Consider the following 18855-nt stretch of genomic DNA (forward strand, 5'->3'; position numbering starts at 1 on the left):
TGTAATTTCTATGACATCAAACCCACAGTAGACTATCAATTAGTTATCTTTACAGACGAAATATTCCAAGATAAGGTGTTTCTGACAGGAGAAATGGTATAAAACTGTTGGACAATGTGTTTTAGAAACATATTTCATCTTGTGGCTTTGGCATTGAAAACAAGGGTGATGAGTCCAGTATAAGCCATGTTATAAAGGTAAGATCAGTCAAAACTTGGATATCAATTATGTTTTTCTTGAAGCTTTAATCATGATGGCTTTGATGTTGCTTTGATAAATAGCAGACAGTGTCTAGAGGTTCCAGCGTCGCATGATCTGACTTCAAGTTTCAAACAGCTTATTAAGACAGTTCAACAGACACCTTGGGCTTTATAGATAACATTTCAGAACCCACATGTCTCCAGTGAATAGCATCGTCATTAATTATGTTATTGTAGTAAACAATGTCAGAGGTTCAGGTTTGAGGAACATAATTGACAGCCTCTCATATGTTGTTTTCCCACATTTTTCATCAGAAAACAACCATCTGTCAAGAGACTGAACACCTACATTTTATCTAGCTACAGTTTCCATCAAATGATACATGTGAATGAATAAATATTCCTAGATGCTGATTTTGATACAACAAAACATATTGAACTTTCTAACTGCAGCATGTATAAGATCCTGTAAGACTCTCAACTCAGATTGGTATCCCAGTGATCACACAAAAGGTCTAGGTTCAGTTCCAACATGGGTACAGAGAAACCCATACTTCATATTCTATGTCATGAAGGTGCTGAAATATTTTTAATAACATTTCTAAAAATGCCATTAATCTATACTGAGTATCAAAAAATATAAATTGAAATTCAAGGGATCCTTTTAATAATAAATATAACATTCAAACAGACTTAAGGAGTCCTTCATTTTGACATGAGAAACTAGTAAAGACCCCCAGGCCTCCCTGAATTCATAACAGTGTCCCACAAAAGCCTTTCCCATTACATGAAACACTGAAATATTCCACAGTGGGGGCATTTTCTGTCAAGGGTAGTAAACTTGGGATAACAGGTAATATATATGGTAAAGGAAAAGACAGGCTGAATGAGATGAGGCCAGCTAATAATATGAGGTGAGCAGTTTGGCACTTGGCACGGATATCAGGTGAGTTATCCTGCTCTCACTGTTCTGTACAGATCTACCTCAGCAGGTGCTGGTACACCTGAGGGCTAGGTCTCAATAGGAAACCACCTACATAAATTCTCACCAAGATTATCCTGGATAAAAAACTTTAGGAGGTAACAGAGATATGATAATGATGCTAATTCGCTGTTTAGTATCCGGTGGCAATGTTACAATTGTCTTGTACGCAGACATTTAATTTCACACTCCTCTTGAAAGTCTATGTTTCTACAAGTCTAATCTATGTAGAATATAAAAGGCATCTACTTTGGGTTTTGTAAAATAAAAGCGAGCAAACGTTTTCACCCTCAATTTCATAAAAACAATGCACAGAGCCCATATTTATATAAGAACAAACACCCTATAATTTTCAACACAGCAAAGAAAGTCTCAATATCAATTTTGAAAACAGAAAGGTAAAAGAAATAGGTTTGTTGATTCAATGTTATTTAATAAATATCAAATCACACTGACATAACCAGTAACCAACAGCTCATGAAAGACATTTGATTAGATAAAAATTCAAATAACTGAATAGTTTTAAAATTGTCAGCCAAGCGACCACAAAAAAACTGAAACAGATTAACTAAGCACGACATTCGTGTCCATGGCCGACAGTGACAATCTAGAACCGCCAGGTCCAACCTGACCCTGACATGAGGACATCTATTTACAGTATATCTAACTTATCTGCAAATTTTGCCAGCGGTACACTTACATCAACGTCATGATTCGGAAAAGCATGATAGTTTATTATAGCTGAAGGTATTTTTTAATCTATGAAAGCTATCGCTCATTCCCAATGAACTTCTCAGCCAAATGCATAACCAATGCATTTCACGCAAATAAGATTACAAATATTTCTTTCATCTAATATCTTCCATGGGGATTATTTCACATGAAAGTATTAAACATAACAGACATCATTTTCAAATGAAAGTAAATCAATTTTGACAAGCTAAATCTGTCTTGTAGCATGTGGGAATATTGTAAAGGGATTACGACTCAAACTTAATGCAAGAGAGTGTTTTCCTAGAACATTTCCAGCCATGACAAGCAAACAATAAACAAAGCATTTATTTCCCCATCATGTGAGGCCATCAATAAATCATTGTTACAAGCAATCTCCAAGAAGAATCATCAATACTTTCAATCTCAAATAAAAAGGCTAATCATTTACAGTTGATGAATCACTATCTCCAATCTCATCAATCCGTGGAGTAAAGTAACCCTCCCTCCTGTATGGCAGCCAGGAAACACCGAACCTCCACATTCTCACCCCCACTGAAAGTAAACTGTTAAATGTTGGCTGAATGGTCATCTATTTCTGAAACCTTTACACAGCATTAATCTGTGAGCCAATCAAGCCTATTTTTAGTGACGTTCGACCAGGTATGACAGACATCAGATCTCCTTTTGTCTCCCACTCGCATGGCTTGATCCTCCTTCTGAATCTTCAGTCTAAATCATCTCCTTGTCGAAACACTCATCTTACATGCTGCCGGCAGCTTGGATGGTACTGCTTCTTTTAAAGGTATGTTACTATCCTATGTTAGAATTAAAAGACTTAGCTGTTACGCTACAAATTAGCCAACAATGCTGTTGATCGTCTACAACGATTTGTTGAGGAATATCCCTGAGTGTCACTACCAGCAGGTGTTTGATGAACACTGCTACACAGAAATCTGGGTGCAGGTTACAACCTCAGCATTAAAATGTATATTTATAGATTGATCCAGTGGAACCTATTTGTCATTGACAAGTTGAAGGTATTTTGTGAGGTGTTGTTTTCTTCCTCAGCCTAAGTGTCTACTTAAGTAGGTCCTCTTATAACATCCTCAGTATCCTCCTGTCAGTTCCAATCAGCTAGCAACATGTCCTCTTGGGAACTATACAAGTACTTTTAGTTTTCAGGTATCAGAAATTAGCCTGTTTTCTTTATTTTATGTCCCTCTTACTAGGATAACCACTAACTTGTAAAGATGGTGTCAGTTTAGGAACACTCTCTTAGATACAACACGGATCCATAGTTTCTATTCTTGACATTTCAATGAGATACATTTCTATTCTTGACATTTCAATGAGGTAAATTTCTATTCTATTTCTATCACTGCAGAAGTTTGGTAAGATTTTTGTTTAGATGTGTTCTGTTTGATGTTGGTGCACTTTCTTTTAAGAACTTCATGTCACAAAACTATTTCAGACAAACAGATTGCTTTTAACATGCAGCTCATACTTATCCTACTGGAACATCCAAATGATCTGTCACCCGTCAGCACTATGGTTCAACTTTGTGAATACATATTAAGTTACCTCACAGCAACATAGCAGCTTTATTGGGGAAGAAAACCAACAGTGAGCAAGGCATAGATGTAGCTACTTTGGTGGAGCCAACAGATGGGGGATCATTCTGACTGACCAAGGAGCAAAATCAGAGTGGAACTGGGATTCAAACTCATGGTTAGCAGATCCTGTCATGTCTGTGATGAGTTGCTGTCCTCCCTCAGACAGCAGGGCCACCCATTTGCTATGGTCAGAGGGAAAGGATAATGCAGTGTTTATTACACATTAATATTGTGGCTATACATAAACAAAATGAAAATTAAATAAAACAATTTTCCTGTGAGTAATTTGGCATGAAACTTGTACCGAGGTTTGAATATTTAATTTCATCAAAATTGTATCATGCATATAACATGAACCTGAACATGTACTTCAACATTTCTGATTCTGATAACAAATATACATGGAGCCAATTTTCTTCAATCCAACACTGAAATTTCCATCAATAGCAGATTTAATGCTTCTGGACATGTAGAAAGATGACATCAGTGGTCTTGGAACTCCAGTGAAGCGTGTTCCATACAACCACCACACACGTCTGACATGGGACTAGGTGTAATCCCACTGACGGATCTAACACTATTGACTGGCAGAAGTTTAAGGTATAAAAGCTACAGTGAACGCTACATGGATCTCAGTGATCAGGAGTATGTATGATCAATACTTGCTCTCAATACACACTACAGCTAATGTTACAATACTCCTGTCATCATCCTTATCAAAGGACTACAACACAACATATTCAGCCATTTTGTGTAATGCTCATCATGAATATATAACCCGTGTCCATCACACAAACTGGTCTATCAGTCCTCATCACCACTGCCCAAATCATCCCAGTTAAGGATTATTAATTATCTTACTACCAACCTCCCAGCTGCATGGTACACCAACCTTAATAAAGCATTACACAGAATCCACAAGACATTTCCCTGTCAATTTAAGTCAACCATTAAAATTCAACAAGTGTTGGACTGGCAGCAGCAAGACAGAGACATGTGTACAGACATTCCCATTCCATGAATGGACTGTAGGAGCCCCAACCCTTACAACCATGTAAATGACATCCTTGCTGTACCAGAGTAGTCCCTGGGGCTCACTTTAACTGAAAGTCAATTAAACAAGTGTCACTGGCTTCCTGGCACTCCCAGTCATGATCTACCTGCAGGTTTTCTCTGTCACCTACTGACATAGAGTTCCCTTATGTAAGTGGACATGTAGACATCCCAGCACCAGATTAGCTGGAACAATGATGGTTGGAGGGTATCAGTGATGCCACCAGGACAACATCACTTCAGTTATTCGCCTCCAGCATTTCAAGTCCGTATATGTGACTACTACATGTGATACTAAGATTCTCATATGAAGTGACAGCTGGAAGATGTATTTCGGAAACAAGTTGTGGAAGTAGTGAGTGAGAGAATCAGGTTTGGTTCTCTCTTCATCCAGGTGAAAGAGGGACAGGGGATTTTATTTCATTTTTAATATGGCCACATGTCAGGAAACGTTCACAAATGTAGATGCCGACTCTGGTGAAAGTTGTTAGTTTGGTGCACACGATCCATGAGATCATTTTGGATTAAAAAAGGAAGGACACAACTCAGTAATTCAGTGTTACAGATTTAAAAACGAAAAGAATATAGAAAGCAGTTGTCAGCAGCCATTGTTCACAAGGTCAACAAGACAAACCACTCCAACACAACAGAGGCAACATTCATATAATACTGCCAACTATTTCTAGATCATATCTGCCGTTCTTTTCCTGTAGCAATCTGATGAGAACAAGCGGATACCCTTTTCATAGAAGGTTATTTTATTAAAACTAAGAGCCTGTCATGAGGCCAGGTTCTTGTTCATCTTAATGATCAAGATTGAGGGAAGGAGTTTGAACAGTAGTCCAGTAATATCACAGCATGTCAGATTGATGTGGACGGAACGCCCGAGGTGACGCAGATCTCAGACATTTACCACTTTGGTCAAATCCTTGAGCACAGGTATGGTGCTGACAAACTTAGAAACATGGTCAGGATGAACCAGCATTCAAATCACAATGATAGTTTTCTGGCAGGTCCAAAAGTCACAACTGTGCTCAGTGAATTGTGATGCCTCAGACAAATAGGCCACCACGTCTCCCACTGACATAGAAGAGAAAACAGATGATACTCAGACATCATTCAAATCAAACGTGACTTTCACAATAATTCAAAAATCAATACAAATGTATCTTATGTAATTGGCCATTATTGTTACTAGTTTATGTACGATGGTGCTGCCTGAATACACCTACAGAGCGATGTTCATATACCAGTGCCTCCCAAGTGATCATACGGACACAAAGTTCAATTGATTCTCTCCATTAATGGTGTGTAATAATGCATTCATCACCTTAGGAAACCATAGACATGCAAGTTTCAGCTCTGCAAGTCAGGTATTAGCCCTCAACAGTGCGTGCCATCTTCAGAAGCAGAAATGTAGAAGAGTTTGTTCTAATTCAATCAATGAGAGAATGTGAATTTTGTAATGCACTTGAACATTGTATTTCAGATAGCGTCTGCCTGTGGGAGTGGGAGACCTCACAGCTGAAAAGTCCCGACTACGTGATACCAGACACGACCTATACCTCTCTTGAAGAAATGCAACTTGTTGTTTCACGGAAGAGTCAATGGCAGATAAGATGATAAGGGTGCCAGCCCATCAGGCCCCTAGCTAGATCCTACATGTGTTGTGTGGCTTATGAATGGAATGATCAGTGGGGCAACCCTGAGCAGGATCTACCTGGTGTGGTGTAACAGTGTCAAGCAATACCCTCATGACTATCTGCTTCTGGTTGCTTGCAGTGTCCCCGCAGTGTCCCGAGTCAGGATGTGCACCTGGGAGGCGGGGTGCAACGTGACAGGGGCAGGAGGGGCGGGGGGCAATAACACCACCTGGGTGGGTGTGGAGGAGAGAGAACACAATTGGAACGTTCTTCTGCTGGCGCCAGTGGTTGTGTTCGGGGTGGCTGGGAACACTTTGGTCATCATGGCCATATCGCTGGAGAAGCGCCTACAAAATGTCACCAACTACTTCCTCATGTCCCTGGCAGTCACAGATTTACTGGTGTCCCTCATTGTCATGCCACTTAGCATCATCAACGAGATTACAGGTGAGTCACAAAACACATTTGTACAAGTGGTCAGGTGTTAATCAATATTAATGTTGTTGACTCATGGTGACAAATGAGATAAGAGTCCCTGACATTAGCAGCCAGTCAGAAACATACTCCATAGAGTATAATATCAGTCAAGTAAGTTTAGCTTATGATAGCCTGAATACAACATGAGTAAGGTTTACCATAGGTTCTTATTTACTTCATAGTGCACACTTTTAAAAACACACACACAAAAAATATTTTAGTTGTATTGAGAGGTATGAGGATGATACACGCCAGAATACAACAATACTTTGCATGGATCTTCAACAAACTTTTTGCAACTTGTACAGAAAATATTTTGCCATCTTCTCAAAGAAGCCATGTCACAGTGACTTAAACAATATTATAATTTGTGTCAGCTCAGATGGCTGTAACAATACTTTAAGAATATTAATCCAATTCACAGTAAGTTTTTCTGGTGGTAGTTTACAATCAACATGGGTAACAACACTGAAACACCTTAGCATACTAACAAGTCCTTGCTTTGAAGCAAAGGGGTTAATTGATTGTTCTTGTGTAATCTGGTTCAGAAGATAATGTGGATGAGAATAGATGGCATCACTAAACACTGACAGAACTACAAAAAAACACAAGATTTCAATCGCGATTAGCTAAAGTATCTATTTCTGAATTTTAATAGAGGAAAGAAAACATCTTTAAGTGCAAAACCTAAAAGAACAATCCCAGATTAAAAAACTATGACCAGGGTGTGCTCATAGAGAATCACTAATGGTGAAATCAGATTGACTTAAAATAGTGCTGTGTAATTTCATTTCAGTGAAGACATGATGGAAGAAATAAAGAGCACATTACCCGATAAAAAACTCTAAAAGCCTACTTAAAAAAGCTCTCAAGAAAAATTTTCATTACCATCCAATCCAGAATTTTATTTACCTAAATGCTTGAAATCTGCTCTTTTGCCATGGAAATACCACCGGTATTTCAGAATGGAAAGAAGTGCTTTCTAAATCAATGAAGGGCTGTTCCCTTAAACTTTACTCCATGTCGTGTGTTCTTCGCGCCAAGTATCCGATGCACAAACTGATAGAGCATAATTTATCCTCGTCTTACAATAAACAGCACACACACAATCATGTACAATCAAGGAATCTTACGAAATACCTCAAAGTGAACTATGCCAGCAGAGGCTTCAACTGATTGACAATTGGATATGTGTCTCTGTGTGAGGTTTTCATCTCCAGGTAGACATGCCCCAAGCCACAGGGAGGCCTAAATGCATGGATTTCATCATTTGTGATTCCTGGAGCTTTTAGCACTGCGATTTACCGATTTGAGGTAGTTTTTGCCAAGTGTCTAAACACAAAAGGCTGCCTATCACTTATCAGTTGATGAAGCAGCGCGTTACAGCGATAAATCGAGAAGTAAGGAGAAATTGTGAAGATTCATGTGTGGATTTATGGGATATTCTGCCTGCATCCTCCATAAAGTTGGATGGAAAAAGCCATCTGAATGTTGCCGAGAGCTGCACTACTGCAATGTTGTATGCTCCATGGAACAATCACAAAGTGTTTTACAGCACAGGGCCTCACGAGAAACGTTAGTTCTCAATTCCAGTTGGATGAGGAGTTAGTAGCTTTATATCTTCATAACTCACCAAGTCACAAGTCTTAAAAAGTGAACATCCAATGCAGTGTAAGTCTGACATAAATGTCCCTCAGATGCAACTAAACTTATGAGCAATTTCTTATGTTTGAAGGCAAGAGCACAAAGAAGTTCTTCAGGCAACTTATGAGAAATAATTTGTATGAGAGCGTGAGGAGATATTTCAAAATGTTTAATTTTGTTGTAAATTAATTGCTAACCTTTACCATGCCAACAGATATGCAAAAACACACATTCTATTCACACATGTTTATCCAGAGTTAATTGCAGCAATTACACTTCAAAGACAGCACGAGTCATGAGCAAGGAAACATGTATGGTATAATTACACATGCAGGAAGGTTATAACAACACATCAATTATACAATTTACAAATAAATTATATCTGCAAGTTACAGTGGAGAGGGAAGAGGTCATTTAGTCCAAAACAAACCCAGACATAGCATCTACAACAATATCCCCCCAATACAAAGCAGTCAAAAACCATGATCACAAAATGCATTAAGGGTTACTGAAATCAGTTTTCACCACATTGCAGAACTTGTAAATTCTCTCGCGTTTTCAACCACAAACTCATCCATTCCTCACATAAAACACATATTTTCAAGAAGAATTTCGTATAGGAATTAAATAATTGCGCAAAATCAGAACTCAGAATAGCAATTCATTTGGAGAGCTTAAAATATCAATTCTGCTCGACATCAAAGCTTTTTCAAACTGTTACAAAGAAATGTGTTGGAATAATAAAAGTAAAGGCAATCAAGAGTTTGTGACCTGCCTCCACTCATCAATAGTGATTTATTGCTTCAATGATCAGCAACGACTTTTAACACTTGACTTCACGAATCTCGTAATCGCTGGAAGTACTCAACAAATCCATGCCCGGTCAATGTCAACAAACAGAGCAGACGTCATTGTTTTCAATGGTTGGAGTTAGTTTGGTTAATATTCAGCAGCATTTACCTCACTTATCTGGTACCGTAGGCTCCATACACTACTGTGGATCAAGTGGTTTTCATCAATGTCTTCTTATACCTCCTGTTTTCTCCAGTTATCACTGGCTCACAGTGCACAGATAGACTACTCTGAGCTACTAAGTAGCTAATGCATGAAATGATTCCTAATTTACTATCCGCTAGTTACTGTTATTCAAATTGTTTAAATTATTTGAGATCTTTTAATTTTAATTGTGAGTGTGGTAAGTAATGGTGGTCGGAAAATAGTGAGGTGAGGTTAGGTGAGGTGAAATTGGGTTTAACGTTGTGCTTGAGAATATTTCGCTCATATGACGATGTGCATGCGTGTGTATGTGCGGCTGCTTGTACTAGCCCAGACTGAAGCTGGTTTTATAGTGCTAGCCTACTGAGATACTATGCTGCAGTGAAGCATGAATACCCCACTCAGACACATTATACTGACTCCGAGCCGACCAGTCCTTGTTGTACCCATTAATGCCGAGCGCCAGGCAGGGACCAACAAGTACCATATTTTAACGTATTTTGGTAAGACGCGGTCGGGGATCAAACCCGCGACTTACGCTCTCCGGGTGGATACTCTAACCACTACACCACGGAGGCGGTCTCGGAAAATAGTATCCACATTAACAGCAGAACTATTTGCATCAACTAATAACAGAACTGAAGGATCCAATAAATCACACAAAAAATGTTATCTCAAAAGCAAGAGCTAACAAAATGTGTTACTCTGGTGAGTTCAAATTAAAAGTACTACAAAATAAACATAACATTCTCAACAACCCATCTCTAACAACTGAAACAAACAAACAAACAACGGAAACAAAAGCTGAAAAATCTTTTTTTAATTTGTTAACCTTTATCTTGATATGCAGGCAACCTTGGAAGAGCAATAAATGTATGGAAAAACTGTCAAAGCTTCTGTTAAAAAATATTGTTATTATGCAAGATGTTGATGTCTTCCCATAACATTGTATGTTACACAAGGTCCTTCTGGTCCAGAAGGATGTCTCCAACAATCGTACTCCCTGGAGAGGTACTTAGACAGTTTTAGTACATGCTGATTGCAGCACTTGATTCCTACAAATTGTGTCATGCATCTTTATTATTCCACAAATGGGAACAATAAACTACATGTTAATAATGGAAATCGTCTCTCACCAAGCTTCTTCTTATTAAGTACTGATCACTCTTCAGAAGCATTTGACTGAGAACAATAGATTTGAGCAGAAAAGTTAGCACTGTGACTCAAACTAATCAAATAATTCAACAACATCAAACACGTCAGTAGCGTCTGTTGGTTTAGTTTTCATCAAGGGAGGATATGACATTTATCAAGAAGCTCTATTCAGGATAGGCTGCCTACACAAAATTATTGGAGCGGACTTGTTTGAGAGCACAACTGTAGGCAACTGATCCTCAAACTGGGAAACATGGCAATATTCTCTTACCATGTTAGATGGTTTGCTGGTTAAATTGGTCAGGGTCAGTGCTTAATCTCATATAACTATTTCAATTTCATGACTTTCCCACCACCAAGCTAAATCACTGTCAATTTTTATACAGATCATCGTGAAACCTATCACTCCAGAAAATGAAAGGGCTTTGAGGCGAAGTGGTCACACAAGATAGTACAATACTCCCATAGAGTTTTCTCATCCCATCTCATTTTCAGTTAACCTTCTATAATCATGTTTCACTTTAAGCTATTTTTTTCAATCTGTTTAAAAAATAACATCAGAACATAGATTTATGAATAATTAGATCTATATTTCCATTGTGAAATACCATAAAATACTACCTCTATATTTCATATAACTACGGAATTCAAAGATTGGAGGCATGTTAATGTACCTTTAAGATTTCAATTTCAAATCACAAGATTACGGCTTTGATCAAAGGTACTTCAATTTCATCTAATTCTGGATCATAGAGAATTTGACCTTTCTTGACTCTCTTAGAGTTTCAATAAAACCGTGTTAGCTTTAGTTTTATCAACATTTGACAGCCAAATATATCAAAATTACACTTTAACAGCAAAGCCCTGACGAGGAATGAATATCAATTCTAATTTAGCCACAAAATTGACAAATGTGAAAATTAATCCATTCCAGCAACAAGATCTCATTTTTTCCTCTCCTCACAAGACTGTCTGTACAAACAGAAAGAGAAATTTGAAGCTTGAACATGCAAAGAATTCAAAGGTCTCACAACCAGGAGAGATTTCTGAATGAATCCTATACAAGATTCACAGACAGTCTGGCAAAATCCCTCTCTTCTCTCAGACAATTATGTTAATCTTGATTGCTTTGAAAGTAATCCACTTTGGGCAAAAGAGGAATATCTTCAAGAAGATTTTTTAAACTCAAATTTCAGGGCAATTACATGTAATCAAAATTTTCATTAAATCTGATTCAATTGAATTTCTCTTCTCCGAGACAGACAGTCAAGAACCTGACCATAAATCACACAACTAAAAAAATTGGATTTTTTAAATTCACAAGTATTAATCTGGAGAGGGGGGGAGAGAAAGGGAGAAAGGAAATAATGAGGATATATTGAACACATAGGTGATCTACGACTATCATTTTGAACCAGTAGGGCCTGTTGCTTCATATCAGTTTTTACTACATGGCACTATCTTGGTGGGGCCTACAGAACTCGGGACATGAAATAATACCCAGCTCCATAAAATGTCCCGTTAATATCTCAAAGGGTCTCCCCCTTCCTGTACCTCACTGGAACAAAATGGCCTCTTCTGGGAAAGTATAAATGCCAGTGCTTGCGTACATTTGCAGCAATATTTGTGCCGTACATTGAATTATTGGGCAATCAAAAGATAGAGGGATGATCAGTTGGCAGCAATCTTCTTCCATGGGGCTTGGGAATGAAGCATTGGCTGTGATCAAGTAAGGGCTAACTTCAAGCAGGGGCTGGCGGTATATTTAGCCCAGGGTGTGAGGATGTCAGTATACTGTGCCTGATATAGACCCTAACCAAACGTAAATAGCATAGCAACTAGCAGGGCAACAAATACGCCTGATGGCTGTCACTTAGCCCTGACAAGATTGGACATCCCACAAAATGAAAGACAAGATGAGATTTGGCCTGGCTTGGCCTTCAGCTGAAGGTCCTTCCACAAAATTGTCAACACAGTGTGGCAAAATGCTTCTCAACTCACTTTATCAATCGGAATCAATAGGGTAGGAAATTTGGAGGAATTCGGTGGCTGGATCGCGAATGCAATATGATTAAATCTGTCTTGGAAAATTACCATCCCTTCAACTTTTTTTATGTAAAATATGAGTGGAACAACAGTATATCTGCCATTTGTCTCTCGAGGATTTCAATCTCATGTCATTTGTAAGGAGTAATTTTGAAGCATACAATGACCCATGTAATCCAGTCCTACATTTCAGTAATGGACAAAAGAGAGAAATCATTGCTTCACTGAAATTCACAGCACATACCCATCCTATTTCCAACACAGAAATACGTGCAACACCATCAGCAGCATTGGAATTGTCATACATCGGTTTTTTGCAAACATTCAAATTTTGGCACACAAGCAAGTTTAACCACAACATCCAAGCCATCTTCCAAAAGAGCCAAACAGATGGCGATAAATCTGAAGATGGGTTGAAAACCCAAGAGAATGCACACACTGTTAGTAGGAAATCATTTAGCTATAAAATGTAGAAAAGGGTTGCAATAACCCTAAAAATAACACACCATGAACAGAAATCAAAATTATTTCCAATTCAGCAGAGCTGTTACGGAGATAAAACTAGTCTTTGATTTGTCCAGATTGTGAAGTAGGTGGTTAAAGTAATGGTTGGCAAGATGTGTGTAGTTCTCGTTGAAATATTACACTCTGAGGTGTGAGCCCACAGGTAAATCTGTGTCAACATCTGCTGGAATAATGTCAACCAGATAAATGTCAGCTTGTAAAAATATACATGCCTTGTCAGAATATTAGTAACTGTCTTCACTGATCTCCTAAAGCAGGAGAAATCTGTGATCCAGGCTACAGTAGTGGTTCTGCATACTTTCTCGCAAAATAATCTTAACCAAAATATGTCTTAAAATGAAAAAAGCATTCATGTGAGGATACTGAAATACATGTAGGGATGCGTTCACTCTTTCATATCTGACAAGAATGCATTAAAGCAATAGGAACCATATGAAAGTGTTCCTATAAGGTTAAATAGGATAATTAAATCATGGATATTCAAAAATGAAACTACAGTCGAACACCGTTGTCTCGATATTCATGGGACCAAGAAAAAATATCGAGTTATCCGAACTTCGAGACATCCAACCATGGCATATCGTCACATATCACTATGAAAGAAAACAACACGCTTCACAGTATGTTTTGATTCAAAACTATAATCCGTTATCAGTCGTGTTTAGTCGTAAAAGTGAGTACTTCCTAATTAATTCCTTCTTAATTAATCCTAATTACATAACAAACAAGTGACACCTTCAACTCCATTAGCCCGAATTAGTTTACACTACCGCATCCCTTTGATTCATGCCGCACCGTGTGTAAACGTGTGGAAATAACCTCAGTTCAGAGGGATACTTGTCCATGAAAGGTAGGTGAATATCGAGTTTCTTTGCAAATATCGAGTTAAAAGGGTAATTTTGTTGTTGGGACCATGAAATTATATCGAGATATCCGAAATATCGAGACAACCGTATCAAGTTAAAAGAGCATGAATAATGATAAATTATGAAGGATTTTGCCGGGACCGAGATGTTATATGGAGACAAGCGAGATATCGAGTTATCAGAGTTCGACACAACGGTGCTCGACTGTACATAACTTCAGTTTCTTCATACTGCTATTGGTTTATTCAATACACACTCTTCTCAGCCTATCCTCATAACATTCCCTTATTACTGGTTACAGAGACACAATCTAGGTGAAAAATGAGAGAGAAATATTTGCATTATATTTGTCTCTCTGTCACTCTCCCAAACAATGGTGGGAATCTATATGTATTGCTATGTTGAAAGAACTCAGAGCTGAGCCTAAAACAACAGTAGGTCTGAGAGAGATCCACAAAAATACCATGTTATTAAGAAGTGAGAGCAAACAAAAGAGTAAGGAGAGTTTCTGGTCAACACAGGCTGGAGTGGGATATGGACAGATTTTGCCTTAAACCAGAGTCAAGGAATTATCAGTTTTTTCAACATCAAAAATGAAATTTTGTTCAATTTTTGTGGACAAGTTGAAAATGGAAATGAGTTTCATATGTTCAAATGTTCTGTCAGAATTTCATAGGCAGGAGTTGACTGGCTTGAATGACAGATGAGATTGGATGCTGTAGTTCCATGGGGCAGGCAGTGTTCATGTTATCTATCTGGTGATACCTATGGAGATGCATCCTTCCCACTGTAGACAACTACACACACTATTGATTGATAAAGATGAGGAAGATGTTCGTCCATGCATCTCTCAACACTGACAATTTCGTCCCCACATTTCACTGAACAGATTGTTGTGTACAGCACCTATGTACACACCTGTCATTCTTTCACTGAGACAGCTTCAAGTAATACGATTACACAACTAGAAATGCAAACTCTCTACAGTGATCGATGCTTTTTAGAAGCTTAATTGAAGTCATATTTTGACTTCTTACCCAAGAGCTTGTGGATCTAATTCTTAACATTAGCAAAATTCACATTTTGGAGTGTCTCATATGTCTTCGTTTATTATTAAACAAGTCCCTTCAAGATGATCCTCTCCAGTCGCCACCAACAGATTAAAAGTTCAAGGGTTGTCGAGCAGTGGATTGCTAATTAGCTATGTTTCTCCTGGTGTTTTCTGGCCTACTGCTTGAGAAATTAACCAACTTCTCTCAAGCCAGACATTCACCATAGGTCATTCACACTGCACACAAATGCCACATCAGACGGACCATTTCCACAGGAATGGGACAAAATAGTCTAAAACACATGCAAGCATTATACCAAAAAATATTCAAGCATGACGTCAGTTTATGTATGATGTCTGTAATGAAAAATAATACCAATTCACCACTATATACATAAAACACAACGATTTTTCAAATCTCATTATGCCCCAAATACCTATTTCAATGAAGACTGAAACTCAACTGTTTAACCAAGAACACAAAAACAAAGACTGTACGGATAAATACTTAATAAAATGGATTCCATACATTTTACACCTACTCAGGATATTTTACATGGAATCAAAGGGAATATATTTTTGGCAACACTAATTGTTAACCGACCTTATTCTGTCTTTGAAATTTACTTCTTTTAAAACAAATTGATCTCGACTCCCATGCAAATCATCAATATTTCACAAGTTGGACTACATCTGTTATGAATAACTATTTCAGTGCCATTCCTTCATTATCTTTGGAAAAACAAAACATAACACATTTATGACATCCATAAATTGTGAATGAAAGATAAATTTAACAACAGATTTACACAATGACAACAAAACATCCAACACCTCCATTTTGTAATCAGGGATAAAATAGAACAAACAGGTAGAAATAGATGGGTTTTTTTCACTCATTCTTGCTTCTGGGTGATCATTACTGAGAGTGGAGCAGCAGCAGCAGCAGGGAGATGTGGACAAGGTCAACTTGTTTTAACTCAATCAGGCCACTAATTGGAGAATGTATGTGAATAGTGGGCGGGTAGGCAGATACAGGACTGGCACTCTCTGATGCTTGGAACATGTGCTGACTCTTGCTGCAGTAATCTGGCTTAACAAGCAGGAAACACAAATCTGGACAGCTTCAAAAAACTGGTCAGTCTCAATTTTCGATTTGTACCGAAGACTATGAACTTAGCAAAGGCACTGACCATTCAAACAAAGTTGGACATATGGGAGGACTATGTGACTTTTTAGATTTCATTATTTAATTGCGAGTCCCCTCAACTTTGAATATTGACATTAGGGTTCTGCCAAGGACTTTTAATTTGATTTTAAAGGCTGATGTAATTTCAACAAGTAAACTAACTTTTTAAATCAATATTTCCTGTAAACATCAAAAGCTGTAAAGGACTGCACTACTTCTCAAAATTGTATCTTATCTAAAATAAGCCCCCAAAAGTAGGTCCTTTTGGTTAAGGATGCATTCAGAGAGGGCAACAGTTTGTCAGGAAACAGGAAGGACTCTGACAGAAACAGTTATGGTTTTAATTATAAAATACTTCTTCATTGCACCGTCAAGAGGGAAGGACTCCAATCATGGATGAATCCAGGCTCTGCACTTGAAGGATCAAGAGAGCAAGGTTTGCTTAGATTGGGTTTTAATTTCCCGATCCTCATCAAGGGCTTCTTGTCCTCTCAACACGCCCCCAATTGGAATAGGTCACCAGGGCTGGTCAGGGAATCTTATTGGCAACGAAAAGGTCCACTTCCTGTCCCACAATGGACATTCAGGGTTCCTTAGTTAAAGCTTTCATTTCCTGTGTCTACATAATTAAAAGTCATCTTGCCCGGAAATGAAGGGACTGCATACATTCAAGCCCAGTATTGCTTATATGTTCTACAATAGAGACTTGAACAATGTTGAACTATCTCCATAAGATTATTTCTTATCGTGAATCATGTTAGTGTGTCAGTGTCTCAATCAGCCTCTCGGTAAATTGCTTCCTCTCAAATTGAAGTATAGATATTACATTTAATGAAGGGTAATAAGGCCTACAAATCAAAGGAAGAAATGCTCAAATCCTGATCAAACATATTAACCACTGACCAAACTCAAACCACACAACCTGGCATCATAAAACCATCTCTCAGCAAAGCTCATCTAAAAGCTTCAAATCCTCAACGAAGCACCTGTTTCTGTTCGTTTCCTTGTGTCTGAAAACTTTAAATTTATCTGAAAGTTTTTCTCCCTGTCAAGATAGTATGATCCTTCCACAAATAATTAATGCCACCTATGAAGAAAACTGTAATTCCTGAACTGAGAAAATGTACACTGGAGAAGAAATCATTCAAACCTTAGGCACAGGCCATGCTGTCTGAACATGATAAAATTCCAAACTGTTACAAAATAGAGCAAATATCCTGATTAACCTGTCAATCTAACATGAAACATAAAAACAAACTGTGGGAATCTCTGATCTAAGCTCATGCACTGACTCACATCCATAGTGATGAAAAACAGCTTAGTTCAGGTTGTCACCAGATTTATCTTCAAAACATCAGATAATTACCTATTTAGCTTTGTCCATCTCCTGCTTAGTAATTCAGCCTCAACAGTACGGAACACAATGCATTACACCAGTTCAAGAACGGTCTATGGTTTTTGGAGGACAGCTAAACGAAAAGCCAGAGAAACAAAACAATCTGTAATTTGCTTTAATGGGTTAGACCAAGACTAAGGAGAGAAAAACTTGTTTGTCCTTCAGCAGCAAAGTGAGACATTGAGCTTCTGGGATCAATAGGGCTGCTAGGGGATTGGATGTGAAAATTGATGTCAGATCATTGTTAATTGACATTCATAATATTAGTACTGCCTTGTTGAACAAATGCCTGTTCTGTGTTGTGCACTGTTGATTGGGATTATGATTTCATTTTAATGCATACTTTTGTGTCAGCATCAGTTTGTCCATGTTGGTAGATGACTGAGTAATTCAAGATCTATACTGTTTATGTAAATGATGATGATGATACATTATCAGTGGGTGAGTTGACTGCATACCATTTTTGAGCAATATTCCACATTATATCCTCCCACATGGTACCTATGAGAGGAATGAAACTCCTGACTTTGCCATGATGAGAAACACTTTAACCACTAGGCTACACCATCATCTAAAATTAAAAATATATAGCGTGAGGATCAATCAAACATATTTTATTCAGTTAGCATCCTGTTTTTGCCAAAGCTGAATTCAGTTCACCAAGACACAATTTAAAAACAGAACAAAAACAAACCGGGATTTACAGAGGCATGAAAGTTTTTGCCCAGGCAGACAAACAATTGTCTTCAATCCATGTCAAACTAAATCAGCTAAGTCACAGCAGAGATTTGGTTTTCCAGACTTCCACTCAATACCATATCCATCCTCTACAAGCTATATTGCCAAGCACACCCCATTTCAGACATCATTACCAGCAAACACAAGGCCTTCAGTGGATTTGTAAAAACTAAAACTTCCCAGAGAGAAGGAACAAGCATGTTTGCTTGTGTATGAAATGTGCAACACAAGCGAAATACAATAATATTAAAGTCCAATGACTTTCTTGATCATAACAGCGCCCTAAAACCTTGGAGGGAAAACAAACCATTGATGAAAATAATTCAATTTGACAGAGAGGGTTGAACGCCATGCCCGTTCAATAAAGGTTGAGAACCTTGAGGACCCTACACACTCCTGCTTCAATTTGTTTAGAGAGAAATACAAATTCTTGAAGCTTCGTAGACAAATGATAAAATACAATTTTTTTCCTCGTCCTTTTGGCAAATGTAATAATACTTGAAGAGAACGGGAGAAAACTGGTTAGTGGGTACCAATGTAAACGTAGTATTGAAGGGAAGTGTATGG

At 38.0% G+C, this 18855-nt stretch overlaps 1 protein-coding gene across 1 annotated transcript in view; it reads right to left on the minus strand.

The window, feature by feature from the left end:
- The window catches only part of LOC124266753 (26S proteasome non-ATPase regulatory subunit 1-like), a 297670-nt gene that overhangs the window by 122428 nt on the left and 156387 nt on the right, over positions 1-18855 (minus strand).

Source organism: Haliotis rubra, unplaced genomic scaffold (assembly GCF_003918875.1).
Source record: "Haliotis rubra isolate DU_JTF1 unplaced genomic scaffold, ASM391887v1 Scf128, whole genome shotgun sequence".
In the NCBI taxonomy this organism is placed as follows: domain Eukaryota; kingdom Metazoa; phylum Mollusca; class Gastropoda; order Lepetellida; family Haliotidae; genus Haliotis; species Haliotis rubra.